The sequence below is a fragment of the Pleurodeles waltl genome, chromosome 1_1, assembly GCF_031143425.1.
Source record: "Pleurodeles waltl isolate 20211129_DDA chromosome 1_1, aPleWal1.hap1.20221129, whole genome shotgun sequence".
Taxonomy (NCBI): domain Eukaryota; kingdom Metazoa; phylum Chordata; class Amphibia; order Caudata; family Salamandridae; genus Pleurodeles; species Pleurodeles waltl.
The window spans coordinates 406,533,109-406,560,322 of record NC_090436.1 but is presented as its reverse complement, the minus strand read 5'-3'; positions in this window follow the sequence as shown (position 1 = coordinate 406,560,322).

The following is a 27,214-nucleotide window of genomic DNA, read 5'->3' as shown; positions in this document are numbered from 1 at the left end:
AGTGCCCAAGTCTATCGGAAAAGGTGTCTAGTTTTCCTTAGAGCACATCAAATCTTGATCAGTCTGTCATTTCAAAGTCCTCCTCTTTCCTGCAAGTTTTCAGCACAATGACAGGAAGTCACATTACCCTCCATACAATAGTGGATTCTGGTGCATCTGCTTAATGTATGGATCATGCTTTTCAGTTATAATATGCCATACTCACTGTCACTAAGGAGGAACCTAAAGACATCAAAAGAAATGATGGCACTTAACTCATGTCTGGAATAGTGCAAGAAGAAACCAAATTGATACTTATGAGTACATCCTGTTGACATGTTGAAACCATTTGGTTTCATATTTTAGACTCTTCCACCTCTCTTAACACACAGGAAACTACTTGGCTCAATTTCCATAATACTGTGGTTGACTATCAAGTTTCATTTGTTTTCTGTCCTGCACCTTATTGTTTAAAGATGTACTGTCCAACAGTGAAAAATTAATTGACAGCAATTAAAATGATTTGCCTTCAAAGACTGATGGCCATAGATAAGGAAAAAAACAAGCTCCATAAAGATCAGATTCCAACAGCCTAGAGTGAATTTGCACATGTTTTCAGTAATAAAAGGAACTGACCACCTCATCAAAGCTCCAGCTGTGCCATGGACCCGGCCCCTTGAGAAATGATCCCATATGGAACAATGTGTCAATGCTGCATAAGGATAAGGAGGTGCTTAAATGATAATTAAAAGGAAACGCCAAAAGGCGCTCATTGAGTGTGCATCATTACTGTTGGAAATTGGCCATTTCTGCAGGATCATCCAGGTTTTTACCTTTTGTAACTGAACCTGTTTAGTTGACATTAGGACTCTGTGCAATTGTCTTGAACCTGAGTTGGTTCCCCTTCATTTTATATTTTACATTTTACACGTTTTCTCTGCACCACTTTTAGCAGTGACAATGCTTTGCTTGCATGATATTATTCTAGGAATATGGTGTACGAGTTGCTTGTTTTAGTTAGCCTTTACTCAACATATAATCAGTACATTCTGTACAAAGTTAGGAACACTGTACATGATATCCTAATGCGTTACGTGTTCAGGAGACAGCTTCTAATATCTAGACATAGCATTGCATCAGAGCTGTGCTTCTAACACAGTGTGAGTCTTATTATGTAAATGATGCACTGACCAGGAAAGGGCAGAAGACCATTTCTGCTGTGACCATCCTGGGACGAATGCTTTATTTGACATTCAGCTTTGCTGGCTCTAATCTTCCAGTTTCCCAAGGGGATTGCCATCCACACCTATAAGCTAATTCCTGGTGCAGTGTCCAGGTATGGGGCTTAGGCTAATCTCTTGGATTGGGCAAAGGAAGAAGGGTACACCTGCTATACTCTCAGTATATTCTTATGTTTACGTAGGAACCTCTAGAACTTATTTACCATGGTTGGATTGTTCATTATCTTTGCCATGTTCATTATGCTGATAACTTTGCTCTGTTTCATCTGCATATTTATTGCAGCTCATTCATTCTATGCAAGATTACGATTGTTTAAATAAATGTATTGAAAACTTATTTCCCATCTCTGTTGTATTTTTGCATGGGAATGCATCAGTAATACATCAAAAGGGTGAGATCTATTTCCACACCTTTCTTGGGAGTCAGTGTCATGTTTAGATTGCTATATTCACCTTCTATCCTGGGAATGTTTAGGGGTTTGGGTGAGGCACTGCGAGGTACCCTGGATTTGAGAATCGGAAATTCGTATGCAGAATGGTGTCTCAGACACCTTCTGCAAATCGCAAGGGGGTCGCAAAGACCCACCTCATAAATATTAATGAGGTGGGTCGCAATTTGCGACCCCCTTGCGATTTCCTGCACTCACAGGAATGGTGGCCTGCTGGAGACAGCAGACCTCCATGTCTGTGACTGCTTTTTCAATAAAGCAGTTTTTTTGTTGTTTTGCAGCCCGTTTTCCTTAAAGGAAAACGAGTTGCAATACAAAAGAAAAAATGAAACCATTTGGTTTCGTTTTTTCAGAGTAGGCAGTGGTCCTGCTCTGAAAAAACATTTTGTGCGACATTCACAAAGGGGAAGGGGTTCCAAGGGGACCCCTTCCCTTTTGCGAATGAGTTAGCACCCACTTCAAGTGGGTGCTAAATGCGAATTGCTTTGTGCCCGCTTTTGCGGTCACAAAGCAATTCTGCATCGCAGTGCGAGTCGCAAATAGGAAGGGAACACCCCTTCGTATTTGCGAGTCACATTCCCATTTTGCGAGTCGGTACCGACTCGCAAAATCGGAATGTGCATCGTGGTAGCCGTTTTGCATGGCGCAAACTGCGATTTTCGCAGTTTGCGCCATGCAAAACGGTTCATACATCTGGCCCTTAGTCCCCTAAATTCTGAGGTTCTGTTGTCCTAATATGCAGTCCTATTATTTTAGTAGAAATCCCTACAACACACTTTCTACCTACCAACCAATGGAAAGTGTATGTGCTCTTTGCTTTAAGCATGGTAAAAGTGGCCTCCACCTGATTGGCACATTTAATTTAGTTATAAGTATGTAGCAGAACCCACTTCAGTAGTTCTATAAAACATGTCTAGAGAACTGCCTTAGCAGACTATGTGTGCAGTTTCAAAACTGGCATTTTGACCTCGCAAGCTAAACCTTTTGCTGGGCCTGGGCAGAGCTCACAGAATTTTGCTCTGCGGAATTCCGCAGAGTTACAATTAAATTCTGCTAGCAGGTGCAAAAATGCTTTTTCCTCTTTTAGCATTGTTTTTTTCGTGCCGGTAGCACACTTCACTCTGAGAATCAGAACATACGGCACCATGTGGTGCGCATGGGCATGGACATTTTGCTTTACCCACTTTCCTGCTTCTCCTCATGCTGCTAAGCCTGTTTTTCTATCTCTCTTAACCCTCCCCCTTCTGATCGTTATCCTAACCACCCACCCTTCATTTAGTTCTTTTTATCACTTTGTGCCTTTCTGTGTGTGTATTTTTCGTGTCTGTCTGTGTTTTTTAAAGCTTTTTTGTGACTTTTTGTCCTTTTTTGGTTTTCTCTTTCCTTGCGTGACTGTCCTCCTCCTCCTGATCCACTTCCCTCCTTTCTGCTTTCGTTCTTAGTAACCCACACGGCAGAAAAAGACAGCAGCGGTAGAGCCAGTGGCATGCGCATGACATGTGGGCGCACGCATTGTTCAGGGATGCAGCCCTGCCCATTTTTTATCAAGGTGGAGGTGGCCACCCTCATTTATGGGGTCAGTGCCACCTATCCGTCATGTTGGCTGCAGGCCCAGGAAAGGGTACGCAACTCACGGGTGTGCAGCAACTCAGGTAGAAACTCCTCATGCAACGTGTGATTTTTTTTTTTTTTTGTAAATGCATATACTGTTATTTATGTGAACATTTGCATCAGTTATGTAGGTTGCAAACAACCATCCAATGGCAGCACACCTTATTATGAGGAAACTGCTCTGTCTGTTATTACTCCTGAGTGTGCTACTAAATTAATCTGTGTCCTTATCAATACCTGTTCTTTAATTAAACATAAATATGAATTTCTTGAATATCTTGACACATATTCATCGTAGATAGCCTTCCTTACGGAGACTGGGGCAGATGAGGATTCTGGTCCTGATTTTGAGGCAGCGGTCCCTATGGACTATGCTATCTTCACATTAGATCACATCTCGAAATGCGGTGGAGGTCTGGCTGAATTTTTCTGTGAAAATCTGGAGATTCACTGTGAACCATTATCACAAGTAGATTGTGAAACCCTTACTTTTAAATGCAGATTTGCTAATAATCATGTTGTTAATGGACTTTTAATTTATAGGCCGCCGGGTCCACAAGTAAGCTTTTTAAAGACAGTTAATGATTTCCTTGAATCCTGCATGCTGTTTTTTGTGTGATTTTAATGTCCATTTAGAGGACTCCTCTAATAAAGAAACTGAACAACTCGCTGACACACTGAGCTGCTTTGATTTCAAACAAATAGTAAATACTGCCACACACTTAGCAGGCCTCGCCCTGGTCAGCATTTGTACTAGTAATCCGGACCTAAAGCTAGATGCTATGCTCCCGCTAACATAGTCTGATCATAACGCCATCAGGTGCTCCCTTAATCTCTCCACCTCAATTGTTCTTGGAAGTGCAATCGCACTGGGTACCAAAACGTGAGCCTGGAACAGAATTAACAAAGCGTAACTCAGAGCTATCTTGGGAGTTATCAAAACCGTCCTATGCAGGGGATCCCGATCTTAATAGGCTATTTATTCTGATTAGGTTAATTCAACAGTTAAAAAGTTAGCCCCTCTTAAAACTTTTACAAACAGTAGTAATCAATCCACTGCTCTCTGGTTTTCATCTAAGTTAAGATCATTAAAGCAAACATGCTGAAGGAAGAGAGGAAGTGCAGGAAAAACGACTGTCTTGCTGAAAGAAACATATATAAGCAATTCATTCAAGAATATAAAAATCTGATCGGCCTAGAAAAAACTAATTATGTTACTAAGAAAACCACTGCAGGAAAAAAAATCCACTAAAGAGCTATTAAAGGCAGTTTAAAGTCTTTCCAATCATAACATTACTAAGTCTATGACTCCCAGTCAATCCCTGTGTGATAAATTGGCAAATGTTTTTCAAACCAAAGTAGAGGAAATTACTGTGAATTTGATTCCAGTCACAATATCTTTCCTGCTGTGTTGGAAACTAAACCCCTCGGTACTATGAAGAATCTGCACAGTTGACTTTCCTCTTCTGGCAGAACAGGAAGTGATGAAATTAATTGAAATCACCAGGTCTGGTGCTTCTTCTGATCCATGTCCCCCCACCCCAAAAAAAACCCTTCACAAGATAGCAGCCACGATAGCAGGCCCCCTTATTAATTTATTGAATGGTATCATTCTTTGGAGACATCTATCTTTCCATTGATAAAAACATCCTCTCTCGATCCCAATGAGGTTAAAACTGTCCTATATCGTATCTTCCAATGTCAGCTAAAACCTTGAAAAGATATCTTAATTCTAAATTTTTAGACAAAAAGGATGTACTGCACAGCATGCAATATCGGTTCAGGGAAAAACATAGCACTGAGTCAGCACTTACATTCGCTACTGAAGAGGTCAGATCAATTGTAGACAATTGAGGAAAAGCTGCGGTGATCCGGTTGGATCTACCTGCAGCATTAGACACAGTAAGTCACACGGTGCTTGTAGGCCATTTCAACACCATGTATATTGGAAGTTCAGCCCTCAAGCTGTTGCGATCATTCCTCTCAGATAGAGCACAATCTGTCTCCATTGGTGAATTTACATCAAAATCTTTCTCACTGCATCTTCCTTGAGTCCCACCCTTTTTAATATTGATATTGTTCCCTGGGCCAGGTTGATTCACTCCTTCAGTTTCTCTAAAATCTCAAATGTAGATGACCCACAAATCGTGATGTCAACTTCAACTGATGTGAATGACACCTCCAAACACTTTAATAACTGCATGACTGGAGTAGTTAGATGGATGAGAGATAACTGCCTTAAATTAAATTCTGAGAAAATGAGGTCCTTCTGTTTGGGAAAGACACTTCCTTTTGCGATCTGTCTTGGTGGCCCCAACATCTGGGCCCCCTCTCCGTGGCTGTTCAGAAAGTCAAGAATCTGGGAGAAATCTTCAATGCAAAACTTAACTTCTCAGAACAGGTAGTAGTAGTAAACAAGCTTTATTCAGTCAACATAACCATCAAAGCAATCATAAAACAATTAAAACTCATAGAAAGGTTAAAACACGGACAAAATAAAAAAACATTTAAATATTACAATAAAATATAAAACCTCCCACTTCATACCTATAACACACTTATTTGCAAAGCATTTTAAGATCTTTTAAAATAACGAGTTCGTATATGCCAGGCAGCCACAAGGAACTTGCTAACAGCAGAGATTAAAAGGGTTGAAGTATCACTTTTCAAAATCCTTAGGGCAGTACGACATTGACTTAGACCCAAACTTCGGCAAGTTGTACGAATCAACTTTGATTGTGGAATAGAATATGCCGGGCAAAAAAACATAAAATGTTCATTAGATTCAGTACTGTCACAACAGGCAGGGTAGAAATCAGATGTTGGAAACGATCCCCAGCTGCCTGTTAAAGAAAGCAACGGTAAACACCCGAAACGAAAACAAGCGTACAAACCCTTCCCCAGTAGGTCAGGTATGAGGTCTAAATAAAGTTTATGCTGGGGATACCACTTGAAGTCAAGGAATTGATTAGTCAGCCGACCATATGATGTACAACAAAGAGGATTATTTCTTACATAGGACCAGTAAGTTTATGATTTTTCCCTAAATTCTTTGGATTCTTCCAGTAGCTTTCCAACCCCAAGGTACGAAACCGTTTTGACACATGTCTAAACCAAGGACTAGAAACTACATTCGGTCTTTGTAGTAAATTATGAAGGGAGTCACTATATGTAGCAAGCTCTAGGGTAGTCCAAATCCTCACCCAAAAGAGTAGGGGTCCTAGAGCTATCAGATCAGCAATACGATTAAACCCAAGATCCAGAAACGCCGGGATCAGGGGTGTGCTACGAGGGCATGCAAGTAGGGCCCTGGCAAAATTATTTTCACCCACAAACAGTCTTTTACTGTTGTAGAACCCCCAGATCTCAGCACCATAGGCAGCCGCACCCTGCGCCTTTGCCAGATAGATTTTAATAGCCGGAGATACGACTTTTGATACAGAGCTTTTGTAAAAACGCAGGATAGCGCCCGCCATGTGCTGGAGAATCCCTGCACTTTTGCTAATCTGGTCCTCCCAATGTAAGTTATTTGATATCCTCACTCCCAGGTAATCTATTAAGCTCACCTTATTTAAAGGTATCCCATCTAAAGTGATGATGCATCTTCTAACTGATCCTGGACTGAACACCATTAATTTGGTGTTACTGACATTCAGTTCCAGGCCATAATCTCCACAGTATGATTTAAACCTATCAACAAGAATCTGGAGACCCATTGGGGTCTTGGAGATGAGTAGAGAATCGTCTGCAAAGAGTAGGATAGGGATTTTCTGCGAATTCAGAGAGGGGGCATCATTCTGACAAACAGACAAAATTTGTACCACCTCATTTATAAATGAGGTAAATATGGTTGGAGCCAAGACACATCCCTGGCGAACCCCCCTCTGGATGGCAACATGTTCTGTTGACTCTCCCTGATCACCCCATCTCACCTGAGCATATGTATTTTCCTGTAGCCGTTGTAGTAGATGGATTATATTGATGGGAGTGTCCATTCTGTGTAACACTTCCCATAGTTTTACTCTAGGGACCATATCGAAGGCAGATCGAAGGGTCACAAAAACATCATATGGATTTTGCTTGGCAAGGACTACATATTTCCAATACAAGAGCATCAGCCTAAAGACCTGATATATTGTACTGATTTTTGGGCGAAAACCCACCTGTAATGGGGATAGCACCTAAGAATCTTGTACCCAACATAATAGCCTTTCCAAAAGCTGTTTGGCAAAAGTTTCTGTAAATTATCAATAAGGCTAATAGGTCTGTAATTGGCTGGGGAGCTCACATCGCCCTTTTTATAAATAGGAATTATTTCAGCTCCTTTCCAAGTACTCGAGATTGGGCCCCCGCTGCGATTTTATTCAAAATCAAATTTATATACCAGCACCATATTATTGGTTCAGATTTATATAAATCCCCCGGAATCTTATCCGGACCTGGCGCTTTGGCAGATTTTAGTGAATAAATTGCTGCTATAGTTTCCTCTAGAGTAAAAATAATTAGATCTTCAGGAGTACAGATATCCAATCCAGGTTCCTCCGGGGAATAACTCATTCTAACCAACAGTGGAGAAACTGATTCGTAGGTTTTAAGATTACACAGTGTAGCATAAAGTTTAGTAAAATAATTCACCCAGCTCTCAGGTTGGATGTAATTACTTATACCACTCTTGCTCCCTCTTCGTCTATTGGACAATAGCTTCCAGAATGTCATGTTATTATTGAGTTTAGTTTCTTCAAGCAAATTTTGCCAAATTGAATCTTCCCAGTTATTATTGCTTATATTGTGATCTTCTTATAAGCAAGTCTAGCTGATTGTATCGCCCCCTGTAAAGAAAGCTCTGCAATTTCTTCAACATCTCTTCATGGATACTAAGAATGGGAATGTTGTTGACCTCATGCTCCTCATAAGCAGCTATTATATCAATAAAAAATTGATAATTCCCACTTATCAGGTAGGGATTAGACAACACTTTTGGCCAACAGACCCGAGTATAACTATTGTCCAACAGTGGAGCTAGAACCACAGTGCGATGGTCATTCTGTGATCTCCTAAATACATCCCTATGCAGGGTAAGAAGCAAAGGGTTATGATCACTCTCATAACGGGGATCCACCTTCATATCTTTTAGAGAAGGCCATAACCGAACATCCACTAAGAAGTAATCAATTACACTAGTGGATGTACCTCGTTTAAATGTAGGCGCAGTGCTCAAATCGGAAGTACGGCCATTACAGGCCCTTAGACCTTATTTGAGACATAAAGATGCCAACTTAGAAGCAACACAGGAACGAGTACATTGTTGTTTATTCATTAAATGTGGACTACCCAAAGTTCATCTTTGTTCAAGCAGGAGGGTTCAACAGTACAGTTCATATCTCCTGCAATCACTAAGTTAGTCAAAGGGTGCAAAGGACCTCCCTTAAATATATATCCTCATTAAGTACTCCGGATTGAACCTCCGGAGAACCTACTGGTTGTAGGTCAACATTTAGTCATTCAGTATCTGGTAAAGTATGAGGAGTTTTGACTACCGGAGCTAAAACACACTCTTGTGTGGAAACTGAGCCGTTAGGGAACATAAGTGGATGAGTAGAGGGTGGATAAGATACAAGTTTAATACCAACCCCTCTCATATCCCTAAGATAACATGTACTTGTTTCAAAGTCCATACGTTTGTCCACCAACGACCTATCTATGAAACAAATAGAAATAAAATAAAAATTTGACCCTAATTGACTGTGTCTGCCCAGAACAGGTAAATAAGGTCACTTCATCTTGTTTCTTCTTGTTATGATCCCCGTGGAAGATTCTTCCATTTATACCGTTCAATTTACAGAAATCATTACAGCTGTGCAGGAAAGGACTCCTGGTGCTTCTGGCATTTGGTAACCACCTCCTCCACCTTCTTCAGTTGGTTTCGGAAGTCATGGTAGAGCATTGCCCGGTAGATGAAGCCCATCACCACAGTGAGCAGCAAGAGGACATGGAACAACCTGCGCTGCCTGTGGGAGCAGCACCCATCCCCCATTGTCTCTCTCATAGAGCTAGCTGCGGGCGGGTGGCTGTATGGCTCAGTTGCGCTCTGCCTCAGGCGTCTGGGTCATGGAACTGGAAGCAAGAGCTAGAACTGTTGGTATCCTGAGGCAGATGGTCAGTGTTAGGGGTATTCAGCACAGGGCCTTAGATCAGCGAGCATCCGACCACTAGATGCATGCTCCTCCAGGGCCACCCTAGGCCACTGTGCATACAAAGATCAGAGGCATGTCCTGAGGGTGCCACCAACTCGCACCGGGCCCACTGTGGAGATACCTTTCATGGTTCTCCACTTACGCATCACCGCCAACTGTTACAGTCATGGAGGAAGTGTATTTTGGCAGGGTTCCCCAGGGTCAAAATCGTCCTGGGGAGAGGGGCATGCCCACCCCCCTCCCCACTTTCTAATATTAACTGTTCCCAAACACCCCCGGACCTGGCCCACCTGGGGAGTATATAGAAAACAAGTGCAGGAGACTGTGCTTGGTTTTTTTCAGTTTTGCTGCATATTTGCGAATCCTCTGTGATGTCGCAAAAAATTTAAAATGAAATGTTCTTGGCTCCGGGCTGGGTCCTTGGGGGACCTCAGCGCCAGGGCTACCCTGCCCCCCTTTCTTTATTTTTACATTTCTTTTGGGACTTAGCTGATTCCGAGTCCCAAATGGCTGACAACATTTCCTAATTCAAGTGCTGGCAGTCAGTCAGATGCCAGCACAGGGACTGTTGGGTCCACAGGGGATCCAGGTTCCTGGCTATCTATATTTCTGTTTCTTTTAATATCTCTGTAACTACTGAACAGATTTACACTAAATCAAACAAACACACTTTCTGGGGCAAGAGCTGGGTTTCGGACAAATTTGGTGTAATTCCGTCCAGCGGTTCGGCCGTAGTCGTGTTCAAGATCCCTGGACCCCCTTGCTTGATGGATTACCCAAAACGTTCAAAACAGCAGCTGAACTGACATATTAACTTTGAAAATGTAAATAGGATTCATCAACTGGACAGAAAGTTACTGGCAAAAAAATAACACTTTTCCTATGGAAACTAGCTCCTAACTATAGCTACCTATTGGCGACCACCAGTAAGTTTTTTATATATATATATATATATATATATATATATATATATATATATATATATATATATATATATATATATAACTTCGTGACGGACCTAGTTTCTATAGATAAATCCTTTTTTTACTTGCCTATATCTTTGGCGCCAGTTGATGAATCTTCACAAAATGTTCCAAAGAAATTTGCCAGTCATGTGAGCCCCTGTCTGGAAAGTTTCGGGGTGATCCGTCAAGTGGTCCCAAAACGCTTTTTCCCCCATTCATTTTTCCATAGGGATTTTGAACAGTGATAGCGCAGAAGCCACTAGGCAGAAAAGCGCCCTTTTTGTGATTTGGTGAAAATCCATTCAGTAGTTTTAGAGAAATTAAAGGAAATCCAAATTTGTATATATAGGGATGCAAAGGATTCACAACCACTCCTGATCTTGTGCTGAGATCTGATTGGCTGCCAACACTTCAACAAGGAAGTGTTGGCAGCCATGTTGGGACTCGGCTTCAGCCGAGTCTCTGAAAAAAGGTTAAAAATAAAGAAAAGAGGCCAGTGTACAGACACCCTGACCCCTTAGCTCTGGTAGTGGGGTCCTACAGGGACATGGCTAAAAAGCACTTTTTAAAAAACAGTTTTGCAGCAAATTTGCGATGGGGTCCCAAATCCGGTCAAAATTTTAAAAATCAAGGGGTGCCCGCCACTAGGTAATATATGCAAAAACACACACATATATAAATATATATGTTACTTATTGGGGTTTGCCAGTAGGTAGTTATAGTTAGGACCTGCTTTCCATAGACTTGCCTATATCTTTGGCGCCATTTGAAGAATGTTCGTGATTTATTTTTTTTAAATTGTCCCCTAGGGTCTAGCTGTGCATTGAAAGTTTTGGGGTCATCCATCAAGCGCAGGTGGAGAAAAAGAGGGGGGGGCAAAAAAGTGTGTTTCCGATGTTAATTTTCATAGAAATTTGAGACACAACTGTAGCCCGAACCGCTGAACGGATATACACCAAATTTGGCAGGAAGGAAGGTGTTGGTCCAGGATGCATACTTTTGGTTATTTGCTGTAAATCCTTTCTGTAGTTTTTGAAATATTAAAGGAAATCCAAATGTATATGTCTGGGAGGAGCCTAAGCACAAATCTCATGGTGAGATCTGATTGCCTTGCAGCACTTCAACCAGGAATCTGGCAGCCTTCTTGAGACCAATGCACATGATAGCACCCCTTTGAAATGTATTGTTTTAAAAGGCAGGTTTTGAAGGTGTGAACTTTGAATTCTTACTAATAAATATTCGTGTACTCTGAATTATGAATCTGCATAGAATTTGAATTAATATAGAAAATAATGCACAACTTGGAAAATGTGCCTACTTGGGTGTCTCCCAGTAATCATGAAGTGGCCTTATAAATTGCTTACTAATGTGATATGATGTGCTTATGTTTAGAAAAATGTGGTAGTATGTTATATTAATGATTACTTATTTTGTATTTTCTTTATTGATTACAAGCCTTAAGTTAGCAAGGTCTTAGGCCTAGTTGCACAGCTGCATCTTAAGATGCACTGTTTAAATGATTCACATAAAATGAATACTTCCATTGTTTCACTGCGTTGACCAAACTCGAGTAAATGCTTTCTTTCCCATGAGAACTGCTTGCTAGAATATGCTGTATTAGCTATCGATACATTGTAGAGTTTAGTGTGTGTGAAAGTGATGTTCCCAAGAGCTAACAATGGATGCACTGACTGAAGGACAGAGAGATACAAAATTGTTACCTGACGAGTCCGAAAATGGGAACAGGAGAAGAGGAGCAAATCATCGACATGTGAAAGACAGTTTAGTTATATCTTAGATTTTAAGTTCTATTTTCATTGGACTAAATGTAAACATATGACTCTTTAACCATTGGCAACGTAGAAAGAGTTCTGGATGATTTTAATTTAGCCCCACTGCACTTTGATATCCTCCTGAGAAGAGCTTGTTTATTCTGTCTGAGGAGCTGAACAGTTCCTGAGGACTTTAATTCTATCTCTAACTTTATGGCTTAGATTTTTATTACTGAATGTTGGTCCTTAGACTAAGCGCTACAAACAGAGCAGATAGCATAGAGTCCCCTGTTCTGAACGATTCCTTTCAAGGTCCGATGCTGATTGAACAGATGCCCAATTGCAGCCTGCAGATCCGTATTGAGGAAAGGTATAATGAAATGTTATTGTTTGATGTAATTTGTCTTTGTTCCTAGGTACCAACTGCTAATTTTGATAGAGCCATAGGTAGATGCTTTTCCAAATTTGTTTTGACTACACTGTTTTGCATGAAGCCCAAGTATGCTATTCTAATCAGAAGATTAACTAGACGACTCACAGAAGATGTTTGCTAATTATTAAAACAGTAAACAAAGTTTCTTTGCTGAATCTAAATGTATGCTATTTCTATTTTGCAGTTATTCTTGCTACTGAGTTGTACTGTAATCCTAGAATGCGTAACCATACATGCTTTGATTAAATTGAGATTCTTCAGAAGATTTGGTCAACCAGTGTTGTTTCTTTATGTATACCATTTGATATTGAGATTAAGTTACGTGGCATTAGAATGTCTAATATAGGGAAATAAACATTATAACTTTTACATAAAGGTGTGGTTATTCATGGCCAAAAGGGTCATGGTGTGTGGAAATTACTGACTCCCGAGATTGATGATTCTATTGATTGATATTGTTATTGATTGGTATTGAACTTGAGTCCTATGGTGGGAGTTACTTTAAGCACAGTCAAAAGGTCCATTGTACCTCTAACATATCCTCTTATAAACTAAAGATAAATCAAATAAGGTCAGAAGCGCTAACAGAAATGGTTGCAGAGTATGATGGCTTGTCTCCTTAAGAGCCCATCATAAGGCCCATTACATGGGCTGTCCCCTTAAGAGCCCATTGTAAAGCATTTTCCTCTGGAGAAGGTAAGAGAGTAGCATGGTTACGTCTCCTTTAGAGGCTACCACAAACGTTTCCTCTTGGAAAATAGCTGGTACCCAGAGATTGTAGCAGGGTAATGGTTAGTCCCCTAAAGACAGAAAATAATTCGCAGATCGAGTAAAAGAAATTGGTGAAAGTTCAGCTTTTTGGATTCGATGATACAAAGTGGAGAGCAAATGTGTCCCTAAGAACTTAGGGTGACTTTCCCAGAACCTTGGAGCTTGCCAATGATTGTTTGAGGATGTTCTTAGTGTTTTAGTGACAGTGTGAATGGAATTAGTCTTGCACTTGCACAGCTTGTGCAAATCACAGGTGAATTGTGATTTTTTGAGGGTTTAGGGAGTCTGCATACTCCAAATGAAGTTGCTGAAGGAGTTTGCTTACTCAGAAGTGTGAGAGTAGGGAGGTCGTCAAACTTTACATGTGTGTGGCGCTTTGTGCTTAAAAATTGTCCTGGTGGTTGCTGGTATACAAGCCTTGCGAGGTCTAAGACTCTGGAGTATATTGAAAAGTGTATGAGACACTTGGTTTTATGTTGTAACTTGTCTGGTTTAATAGGTCAATCGGGCATGGTTGACAAACTCGAGAGTGCGTGTTAAGTGAGTAAAAGGTTTTTCGACTGAGATTTGGCAAGTCCTATGTGCACCAAGACAGGTCCACTGATCAATTGAGAGTAAAATTTGTGGGGCGAATTTTGCTTGCGGATTAGGGAAACCGAGAAAGAAAGAGTAGCTGCTAGAGCGAAAAACCGTCAGTGAAAAATCTGTAAGGTTTCTGAAGAGAGTGTATTACCCTACCTGTAATGCTCGCAATAATTTTGCATCCCTTTAGTGTGAATCTGAGTTTAGGAGGACAGACCGAACAACTTTGTCAGCCGCTGTATGTGTGAGTGTGACGTCATTAGAGCCACGCTGAGATAGGTCGGTTGGTGAGAAGGGTCGCGCGTGGATTGGCAAACAACCGTGAGGCGTCATTGGTTGAGAAGGTCAGATTTTGGGATTGAAAGACACTTCCTGATTTGATTGAAAGTAGCGTAAAATAACTGAAAATGAAAATTTTCAAAGCTCTAAAGAGTGCCCTAAGGGGAGATACGTATATTTCAACTAGTGTAGTATAGGAGAAATTGCACCGCCAGAAGGTACACCCGCCTATATTCTACTAGAAGAGAAGAGTGCTGCCCCATGTATGGCTGAAACAGTGGTGCAAAGTGACAGAGAAGGATGGTAGCCTAGCGTTTCCTGCCCATGGAACATTTAATTTGAGGACTTTAGAGAATTTGAGGAGAGTGCTGTATGATTTGAAACCACCTCCGAGAGAAGCACAGTTCGAAGCTTTAGGAATTTGAGAACTAGTGGCTAGGCAGAAACAGCAATTGCAATTCAAGAGAAGAATGAGAAAGGCTGAAAAGACTCTAGCGGAGGTTAGATGGGATAGTGATCAGAAATTTTGGAGAACTGAGACTTTACAGGCAATTAAGCTGTTTCCCACAATTACACAAGAGAATGAGAACGGAGCTAGAAAGATCACTGAAAAGAGGGATTCATATTCTTTTAATGGCACAGAGCAGAAATCCACAGAATCTAAGAAATCTTTGACACACGATGAAGAGTCAGATAATGATGAATTCATTTTACAGTTATTGAGAAATCGTCCCCCGCCATACGCAGCCCATGAGAGAAGCTCAAACACCAAGTGTAGATGCTACAGCTCCGATATCAGTTGAATCAACCCAGAGCCAGATACAGGTTAGCCAAAATTCTCCAGTTACTTCAGCAGTTAAAAGGCCTATGCAGCAAATGGATATTCCAAGAATCTACCCTGATGTGCCCATTGTAGATACTGCAACAGACTTAATAGTGCCGACAAGACAAGTTTACCAGAAGACAACAATGGTCCAGATAGAGTCCACCCCATATATGATGTCCCCGATAAAGTCACGGACAGTTCCAAGATACACCCCTATAACAGGATCAGAGACAGAAATGTTCACCTTGACAAAAAGCATACAAGAGTAGCGCACCTACGAGAGCCAAATGTCAGACCAAGCCCAGATGCAGTGTCAGAACCAGTTACCTTAGTTCCGGTCATACTGGAGGAAGTGCCCTGAGTTTGACCAGACTTAGACTGGAGGCAGAAGACCTGAATGAGGGAACCATGGAAATGCGTCGCAATTCTTATGCAAGCTGATTACTAACAAAGCAGGAATAGGTCATCAGAAATTAGCAAACCTAGCAGAGAAATATCACATAGAGGTTGAGAAAACAAAACACTTGAACAGGAGTTACAGATTAGATTTTGATTCAAAAGAGTTTGAGAAAATGAGAATGCCAGGAATGAAAATTCACCTTAGGGAATTAATACATAACATTCAAACATGGGGAGCATTAGACAAATGGGAAGGCAGATGGGTGAAAAAAGAGACAAAAGGGAAGGGGATTCTGCAAATCTTTCTGCAAATGTGCAGCAAGTTGAGGACCCAGTAACTTTTTACCAGTAAGAGAGATTCCAGGAGGAAATTTTGTCCATGTCCCTTGAAGTAGAAGTGACATTCTGTCACTCACAAATGATTATCCCAGGTTGAGAGACAACCCAGTAGAATGGTACCAACTTACAGACAGGTTTGTGAAATTTGCGAAATGCCTGTGGGAGGATTTGAACACCCTTTTAGAGATAGTAGTTCCTGCAGACTTATGGGTTGAATCCAAGAGGAGTGTAGATTGGCCAACAAGAGAACCTCAGTGAGAACCAACAACAGGTGCACCCCCAACTGACATAATTAAATATTATTATAAGGTGATTGAATTTTTTAAAACAAGAATCTGGCCCAAGAACATTGACTAGCAGAGAATAGACAGGAAGCCTAGGAAGCGAAACAGTCAATACGTGCATATTATGAGAGATTGTAGCAGGCGTTTAAACATTACAGCAATACAGAAATGATTGAGCCGAAAGACATGATTCATTTTGTGTTCAGATTTGTTGAAGGATTAAGACCTGAAATTAGCCAGATGATTAAGAGTCATTTGATTTGCTCGCAAGTAAAATGGACTGATGAGGCATTGCAGTATGCAAAGTACTGTAGTGATGAGATTGAGGTGAAGCAGAGAAAGTTGAAAGGAAAAGCAATGGTGATGCAGATTAAAGGAGCACACACTGGAATGCAGGTACATTTTCTGCAGCAACAGCAGCAGGGAAATGTGGTGGTTCAGAATCAAGCAAGAGGTAGAGGTCATGGAGGAAATGGAAATGGAAATCGTAGTCCTGATTTGAATACTGTGGTGGTTCAAAATGATGTGCAGGGAATGAAGGGATTGTTGCCATGTCACGCTTGTGGAGGGCTCGGACATTGGAAGCAGGTGTGTCTGACGTTAGTACAGGAAGCTGTTGTTCAGCTGTTGTAAATAAGTAGCGATTAGATTAAGCATTAGCAGAATACATCTTGTATTTAGCAACTATTGTGAACATTTTGCGGAATCCATTTTGTATTCATGGCAGCCATTTTCTCTGCCATGTGCTTGCCATGCGCTCTGTCCTACCTTTCTGTTAACTACTCTTGAAAATCTGTCTAGTGACAAGTTATATTTAGCATCTCCCACTTTTGCACATGCCCAGTAAGATCTGCAGCTGTTAGTAATCAGTAACAGACAGTAATGTGTCAACTAGTCCTTGAAAACTGTTAGCCCCTCCTACCTGTCAACTGTGCATTTCCATATGACCTTATATGTATGTAAGTCTTGCTTCTATAACTGTACCACCTTCTTTTAGCACCTGCGTGGGTATAAAAGGACCATGCTCTCTTAATTCAGTGTGCTACTTCAAACATTACCGAAGGGTGCTATTTGAACTGTAGTACCACCTCATGAGGTATAATAAACTTCGGTCCTTGAATGAGATCCTTTTTGTTCATTCGTCATGCAGTGACCATTTGGTCAATTTTAGAACTTGGCAGTTAGAACCTGGACGCCCTGTGATTGGTAAGAGACGTTTTACAGCACTTGCTGTGGGTTTTGATGCCTTTGTTTGATAATGAAGTTTAGCACCACTTACTGTGGCCTTCGTGTTTTGGGTGACTAGTCAATTTGTGTCCTTTGAATTGATATATAAATTGCAATTTATATAGGCAGGTAATGAGGAGAATTTTCTCCAATTTAATTTTGATTTGAACGGCACCTTAAGTGCTACTTTTATTATAATATTTCATATTCTGCACTATTTTTGGCATGCCTGTTTTTAGCGCACTTCGTAGGATGTGTTGCTTTTGTAATGGTACCAATTTGAGACTGGAAGAATCGCAACCGGCACCCCCAGAGGGGACACCCAATAGAGATATGTATGTTAAACATGGTCTTTCTTCTATAATGTGCGGCACTTTATGGAATAAATACACTAGTGTGGATCCTGAGTTACGTTGGCCTATTCATGGGTCATTTGATTTGTGAAAGATTGAGTATGTGGAACAATGTATGTGTAAGCGAAGGTCTAGGCAAGATATGTTTGACTGTGTACGAATGTGGGAGAAAGAATGGTGTGGACGAGTGAGGTGTGAGCAAGACTTACTTGAGAAAGAGCAGCGGAAGAATGTATATGTGAAAGCATTGGAAATGAGAAAGAAAGAAATACATGACTTATAAGAGCTAGAAGAGAAAGAACGTAAATTACAGGTAACTGGCCAATACACTGTTAGGCAACCTCTCTATCCTATCCTTAATAAACCACACAATGATTTTTTGTTACTAGATCACCCTCCACCTCCGTATGTCGTTCCTTCTGCCCCTCATGAGTTAGCTGAGGTCTTCGGTTTGGAGCAACAGAAGATACGAGACAGTCGCTCTATGTTGCCTGCTGACCGTGTGCATCTGAGCTTCAATCTATTGCTCGTAAAACAATTCGTAGCATTGTCTCTGCTTCTGAAATTTTAGACAACATGAAACGGTGGATGGAAAAGGAGCAGCTATATTTTACTGAGGCATTTGGCACAGAAGTTATTGAACTATTTCGGAAATATTCTGATGAGTTAGAGCCCGATGATGTAGCAGCTGATCATAAGCAAATGCTAGATGGTCTTTTTGTTTTCTCTCAGGTGGCTGATGCATTCGGGCGTTTGGTGAAATTATGTGTTGTGGCAGTCCGTTTGCAAGAGGAGAAAAGGGCCATGGACGTAGTTGCATGGACATCTCAGACCGGCGGGGTGCAAGCTTCCATCTTCGGAACAGATAAGACTATGATAGTTCACGCGAAACCAATGTGGGAGGCCGCTCCTTTGTATGTTCCTCCTAAAGGATTGGGTACAAGTGATGATAAAACTTCTGTTGATGATAAGGGTTATTTTATTTATAATTGGGTGTATACTCCTTGGAAAAGGGCAGATGTAATGGCACTTAAAACAGCATTACCTGACCCGTGGAAAAATCCAGCCGCCTTTTATGAGGAAGTTGAGGGAGCAGTTAGTTCTTGTACTATGACTTTGGCTGACATTGATTTATTTTTCGGATTGACATTACCGCCAGATATGTGGAAAACTGTTTGTAAAGTTGATAATTGTGTAGTTTTTGGGGCATCATGGAAAGAATTAGAACAGATGGACGGGAATAGGGAATCTGCGAAAAAGCCATATCAGTTGATTCTAGATCTTCCCGCAGCCATATTAGTTAAGTTAAAAACTATTATTCCCCCTAAAGAGATAGATTGGACTGTTTTAGTGTCTTGTAAGCAAAAGGCAGATGAATCGGTCTCTGATTTCTTTACACGCTTTGAAGAAGCATTTAATGATTTTAGCGGCCAGTTATTGTCAGATGATACGGGCAGACATTTGTTTGTTGATAAATATGTTGCAAATCTGTTACCAGGAATAGATAGTCGTCTAAAAGCTATTGAAAGTTCATGGACTACCTCTACTCCGGTTTCTCTTTTGACTATGGCTCAGTATTATGAACATCAGGAATTAGAAGCAAAGGGTAGCGAGGATAAAAAGATGAAATAATTAAAGACGAAGCTTATGTTGGCTCAAGCTTATGGTCTGCCTTTTAGAGGTAGTGATAGAGGTGGAGGTGGATCTTATGGTTCTTCTTACACTTGTTCGAATTTGTCTGTTGATCAGTGTGCGTATTGTAAGACATTTGGGCATTGGGCTGCCGATTGTCCAGCACTACGTGTTCAGCAGTGTTCACGTGGTCGGGGACAAATGAGAAATCGCTCAGGATATTCAGGGCCTAGAAGAAGCACGAATGATCATGCTAGGGTTGATGCTAATGTACGAGGGCAGGATGGGTTTAACACTTTTGATAGACGGAACCAATACCAGATGTCTAACTATATGCTGCCTGATTTCCAAGATTTTGCTTATGCATAGGATTGCCTAGGATGGGGTAAGGAATCAGTTGAAGTTCCAGTAGATCAGAGGGGTCCCTATGTTACAGCACATGTTTTGGATTCTACTGATCAGTTTCTGGTTGATACAGGAGCTACTCGTAGCTCCTTGTCTAAACAATTGATTCCAAGGGCTCCCCTGTCTGGCTTAACCATTACATCGAAAGGTTTTGATGGAACACCTTCCCCTAGCCCATTGTCACAACCACTTGCATTCCATGTTGATAAATTTACTGCTCCATGCCCATTTTTGCTTTCTCCAAATATACCAGACAATATTGTGGATCTTGATATGCTCAAGTATTTCAGGGCTACAATACAATGCTCTCCTGAAGGGGTGCGTGTTATTTTGAATGATAATCATCCTGTGATGGAAAGAGTTTGTCTGGTTAACAGAGGATATTGCATTAGCTTCACTCCCTAGTACTTTGTGGGCTACTTCAGATACTGATGTGGGACAAATGATTATTCCACTGGTACATATTAGTGTCAAGGAGGGAGCTGTATTGCCACGTTTGCCTCAATAAAACATTTCACAGGAGGGCGAAGAAGCACTCACACGAATTGTGCATGATCTTATTGCAGTTGGAGTTGTTGAGGAAGTTCCGTATAATGTTTGTAACAGTCCGATTCTTCCTATTCTGAAAAAGGATACTGATACTAGGATTTACCGATTCATTATTGATTTACGAGAAGTCAATAAGATTGTGGTACCACAATATCCTGTGGTATCTGACATCACAACACTTCTTACTTTGGTTCCCCCGACAGCAACTACGTTCTCTTTGATAGACTTGAAGAATGCTTTCTTTTCGATCCCTATTCATCCTGACAGCCGATATTTTGTTTGGTTTTACTTTGAATAAACAATCATTTAGATTTTGCAGAGTTCCTCAAGGCTGTACTGAGAGTCCTAGTATTTATAGTCAAGTGTTAAAACGACAACTTGATTCTTTTGTTTTGCCTGAAGGTGTGGCTCTCATACAATATGTTGATGATATTTTGTTGGCAGCTGATACCCCTGAGCAATGTGAAAAGTGCACTTTGTCCTTACTTTCTTTTCTTGCTTCACACCATCATAAAATGTCAAGAAAGAAATTGCAATATTGTAGACCAAAGGTAACCTATTTATGTCACCTTTTGTCTAAGGAGGGCCGTGCACTTACATCAGATCGTATTCAAGCAATTTTAGACACACCAGTACCCTCTACTCAGAAAGATGTTCGTGCATTCCTTGGTCTTACTTCTTTTTGTAGGCAATGGATATTAGGGTTTTCCCACATTGTCAAACCTTTGCTAGCACTTTTGACTAAAGATACTCCAGTGCCCCTCCCATGGACAGATGAATGCGAGACTGCTTTCCAGCAGTGCCTTTTGCACTTTACGTACATGAGAAAGATGGATGTGCATTATCAGTTTTAGTACAGACACATGGCGATAAGCAGCGTCCCTGTCCATCTTTTTCAGCAGTACTTGATCCTGCCGCTCGAGCGTTGCCTGGGTGTTTTCGTTCAGTTGCCGCAACAGCTGTGTCAATACGTCAGAGTGAAGGGATAGTTTTGTCACATAAGCTGTTGGTGTTAATACCCCATGCAGTTGATGCTCTTTTAAATCAAACAAAGACGCAACATTTAACTAGCGCTCGCCTGACAGGATATGAATTGACATTGCTTGCTCCTCACATTACACTGAAGAGATGTGCAACACTAAATCCAGCCACTTTGTTGCCATATCCGGTGACTTAGCCTAGTCACAAGAAACACATGATTATATATTCCTTACCGAAGAACAGACAAAGGGTCGTATTGATTTACAAGATACGCCCCTTCCAGATGTAGACGGGGAATTGTGGGTTGATGGGTCTTGTTTGAAGTTGCCACACGGTACGACCTCAGCTGCGTATGCAATCACCAACAATAAACACGGTAGTGGAGACAGCTCGTATACCACAGAAGTCTGCTCAAGCAGCTGAACTAATAGCTTTGACACGAGCATGTGAGCTTAGTACTGACTTATGTGTGAACATTTATACAGACAGCCGCTATGCTTTTGGAGTGGCTCATGATTTTGGTTTGCTTTGGAAGGAGAGAGGCTTTCTCACATCCCACAGGATGCAGATAATGCACGGAGAATTAGTGCATAACCTCTTGACTGCATTGACATATCCAAAGAAACTAGCTATTGTGAAATATAGTGCACACAAGAAAGTGACCAATAAGATAGGGCAAGGTAATGCCCTTGCGGACCGCGTAGCACGTGAGACTGCTATGCAGCAAAGTACTACTTCTATGTATGTAGTGAAGTCACAAGCTGAACGTTGGAATAATGCTAGACAAGACATATTAGATATACAGAAATCTGCTTCTGTGAAAGAACGTGAGCAATGGTCTGAAGAAGGAGAATTGGATGATGAGGTCTGTTGGCCGAATAAGCAGATGGATAAATGCAAATTGCCTATAGCTTTTGTACAACCTATGGTTCAGATGGCACATGGGCTGGCACATGTTGGAGCTTCAACAATAACAAAGTTGCTCACGCAAGTTTGGGAGCATCCAGAAATTTCCAGTACAGCTAAGAGAGTAGTACAGTCTTGTTTGATCTGTTTACAATACAATCCTGGAAAAGGGACACAAGGAGGTTTCCCTCCCTCCTCCCAGGTGCCACTCCCTCCCACCTCCCCTCTTATGCCGGCCGCAGCGCGGACGCGCCGCTGGCGCACCAAAGGCACGCCAAAGGCAAGCCCGTCTGCGCCCATCCGCCAAGACCGCGCCCAGCGCCAGACCCCTGGCCAACATGCCTCCCACGCCACCAAACACCTTTACACTGCCAACGAACTCCACACCCTTAATCCAGGACGCTCCTCCATCTGCTTCCAGTCCACACCGACGCGCACCAAAGGGCCCTTCTCCTGCAAAGCCTGCAATTTCACCTGCAACCTAACCTCCAAACTCCAAATCAAAACAGACAACCGCCTAAGATGCATCCTACTTAACACCTGCTCTGTGCACAAACATGCAATTGAACTCTAGGACCTCCTGACCACATACTCGCCCGACATCGCATTCCTCACCGAAACCTGGTTGAATTCGGCCTCAGAACCAGATGTAGCCATAGCCATACCAGAAAACTACAAGATCACCAGAAGAGACCGAATCAACAGACCAGGAGGAGGAATCGCCTTAGTCCACAAAAACACCATAAGAGTCTCCACCAACTCCCACGACACCATCAACTCCGCCGAGCACCTCCACTTCAAAATCCACATCAACGCCAATAACACACTCAGAGGAACACTGGTCTACAGACCCCCTGGACCCAGACCGCAGTTCTGTGATGACATCGCCGATGCCATCGGCTCCCAAGCCCTCGCCTCAACAGACTACATCCTCCTTGGTGACCTAAACTTCCACCTAGAAAATAACAATGATATCAACACCACCAACCTAATTGACAACCTCGCCAACTTCGGCCTCAAGCAATTCGTCACTACACCCACCCACTCTGCAGGCCACACACTCGACCCCATCTTCTCAGCCAGCAACCACGTCTCTTTCAGCCACACCACCGAACTCAGTTGGACAGACCACCACTGCATCCACTTCTCCTACCAAAAACCAGTCACTTACCACCACCGCACACAACACCCCTGACGCAACTGGAGCAAAATATCAACGGATCAACTGATCTCCACTCTCTCCTGGGCCCCACCCCCTGGGACCCTGGACCCCAACATATCCACCACCAACCTGCATCGCTGGATAGAAGATTGCGCCAACACCCTTGCACCGCTACAAAAAAAAAAAACATCTCCCACAGAATCAAGGCCAGCTGGTTCACCCCAGAACTACGGGAATCCAAACGGCTATGTCGCAGAATGGAAAAAACCTGGCACCTTGACCCTACCAACTCCAACCACATTGCTTTCAAGGATGCCCTACGCAAACATCACCAACTGATCCGCACCACCAAAAGGACCCACTTCAAAAACCGCATCAACGCCAACACTCACAACAGTAAAGAGCTCTTCGGCATCGTCAATGAGCTCTCCACCCCCAGGACCTGCTCCAACGAACCCCTGCCATCACAGGAGTTCTGCAACTCACTGGCAACCCACTTCTGTCGAAAGATAGAAGAAATCCACAATAGCTTCAAACCCCAGACCCACCAGCTGACTACAAACACCCAAGAACCCAATGCTCCAAGCAACACCCACCTCATCCACACATGGACCACCATCAACATAGAGGACACCGCCACCACCATGGCCTCCATTCACTCCGGATCACCATCGGACCCCTGCCTACACCATATCTTCAATAAGGCAAACATCATCATCGCCCTCCACCTCTGCAAAACCATCATCAGCTCCTTTGAGTCAGCCACCTTCCCAGAAAGATGGAAGCACACAGAAATCACCGCCCTGCTAAAGAAACCAAAGGCAGGCCCAGACGACCCCAAGAACTACCGGCCGATCTCCCTCCTCCCCTTCCCAGCCAAGGTCATCAAAAAAATTGCAAACAGACAACTATCCCGGTTCCTAGAAGACAGCAAGGTACTCGACACCTCCCAATCCGGATTCCGCAGAAACCACAGCACTGAGACTGTACTCATTGCTGCCACAGACGACATTAGGACCATGCTCGCAACATCAGCACTCATCCTCCTGGACCTCTCTGCAGCTTTCGACACGGTATGTAATCACACTGTCCGCACACGCCTACACAACGCTGGAATCCGTGACAAGGCACTCGACTGGATCTCGTCATTTCTCTCAGGCAGAACCCAGAGAGTCCGCCTCCCACCATTCCTATCAGAAGCTTCCAGAATCATCTGTGGCGTTCCCCAAGGATCTTCGCTCAGCCCCACGCTCTTCAACGTTTACATGGCCCCCCTCGCCAACATTGCACGAACCCATCACATCAACATAGTTTCCTAAGCAGACGACACTCAGCTCATCCTCTCCCTCACGAAAGACCCTACAACTGCAAAGAACAACCTCCACAACGGACTTCATGCCATCGCCAGCTGGATGGAATCAAGCCACCTCAAGTTAAACACAGACAAGACAGAAATCCTCATCTTTGGCACCAACCCCTCAACTTGGAACTTGGAATGACTCCTGGTGGCCCACCTCCCTAGGAACCGCGCCCTCACCCACCACCCATGCACGCAACATAGGCTTCATCTTGGACTCCACACTCAGCATGACTCAGCAGGTCAATGGCATCTCCTCTTCCTGCTACAACACTCTCTGCATGCTCCGCAAAATCTTCATGTTGATTCCCGTCGAAACCAGGAAAACTGTCACCCATGCCCTGGTCAGGAGCCGATTGGACTACGGACCGCCCTACATGCAGGAATAACAACCAAACTCCTAACAAAACTGCAAAGAATCCAGAACGCATCCGTCCGCCTCTTTCTGGACATCCCACGCGTGACCACATTTTTCCCCACCTCAGAGACCTTCACTGGCTACCAGTGTCAAAGAGGATCACCTTCAAACTCCTCACCCACGCACACAAGGCCCTCCACAACACAGGCCCAGCCTACCTCAACGACAGACTCACCTTCCACACCCCCACCCGCAATCTTCGCTCCGCCAGCCTGGCCCTTGCCTCCACCCCCACATCCGCCGCACCACCGCCGGAAGAAGATCCTTCTCTCACCTAGCCGCCAAGACCTGGAACTCCCTACCGCTCCACCTTCGCCAGACTCAAGACCTCTTGACATTCAGCAAACACCTCAAGACATGGCTCTACGACCAGTAGCTTCCCCCCCAGTGCCTTGAGACCCTAACGGGTGAGTAGTGCGCTCTATAAATCCTTGATTGATTGAACTCCTGCGGGAGGGTTTGCTACACCAACTGCACTTGGTGTTCTACAAATGGATTATATTCAGCTTGAACGCTGCAACAATTTAAAGTATGTCTTGGTGGTGGTATGTGCCTTCAGTAAATGGATAGAGGCGTACCCCACAAAGGATAATACTGCCATTACCACAGCGAAGGTGCTTTTGAAATAATTTTTCCCTAGGTTTGGTGTTTGCAGACTTTTATGGAATGATAACGGACATCATTTTGTTGGGGAAGTTATTAAGTATGTCCTGAAAGGATTAGGGATCAAAACAGAAGTTCCATGCGGTTTTCCACCCACAATCAGAAGGGTTGGTGGAAAGGTATAATGCTACTTTGAAGCTGAAGTTAGCGAAGATACTGGCTTCCACATCTTTAACTTGGCCGGATGCATTATCGTTGGCATCATTGTCTATTAGGTCAGTACCACGCTCTCGAACAGGCCTTACCATCTATGAAATAGTATTTGGAGGGCCAATGAACATTTGGGGAGTTCCTAAGCCAAATTCTGTATATGATGTACCTTGTGTCCTGATGAATGATTATTTGGCACAGTTAACCGACAATTTGGTTTCTATTCATCAACAGGTTCGAGAAGCACTTCCTGACAGATCTACAGGTGAAGGCCATGAACTCCAACCTGGTGACCAGGTGATGATTAAGTCCTTTGAAAGATCAAGCAGCTTGGAACCAAGGTGGCGAGGCCCAGAGCAGGTGCTCCTTGCGACAAGGACAGCAGTTCGAGTGACGAACCAAAATAATTGGGTCCATAGTACTCACTGCAAGAGAGTGCTACCTACCTTGGTGGAACCTGCTGTGCTGATCGATCATCGAGAGGTTTTGACTACGGAGAAAGGCCGTGCTATATCACCTGACGAATCTGTGGAGTTCTTCCCGGACCATACGATTTCTGGAGTGTCGCGAGACCGAGGAAAGACCCCATAGTGCTGGAGAAAACTGGTTGAGCTACCGCCCTGGGTTAGTGAAACGGAGAGCCAATGTGGCAAGGGGGGGGGATCAGCCATGCATTGAAGTAGTGACACCCATCTTGGCCCGTGGTGAAGAAATCAGCGGCTGCCCAGGGATAAGAGATCCAATGATTGTTTTTAATTAATTTCTGAAAGGGTCGATTAGCACTGTTGCTAAAATGAATAACAAACTGATCATTAGTACTATGGGGTTTGTTGTTGTTTTGGTGGTTATAGCAATAATCACCTGGTTTGTTGAAAAGAAGGCTCCTGCTCGTGAGTTTTTTGTTGCCACTACTCCAGTACCAGAGGATCACTATTACTTTACGCTTCCCTATCAGGAGCAGAAGCACCGTCAATCGTACTTCAATAATACTTTCATTCAGATGTTGCATCATACTCATAATGCTACAAATACTACTAACTGTTGGGTATGTGGAATGATACCTGTGCATCAAAAGAAAGGAGGAACACCTTTCATTCCTCTTCCTTTTTCACACAATGGTTCTTGTCAAGCTTGGTATACGCTTTTGTACAGAGGGCGGACTTCTTTTTCGCCTTAATAAAGTATGCTACCAAGACAAAGATGGGTATCCCCAAGCCAAAGGAACAAAATGGGAATGGGAAGAGTATCAATCGGACAATGTTTCAATACCATATGTCTTCACAAATA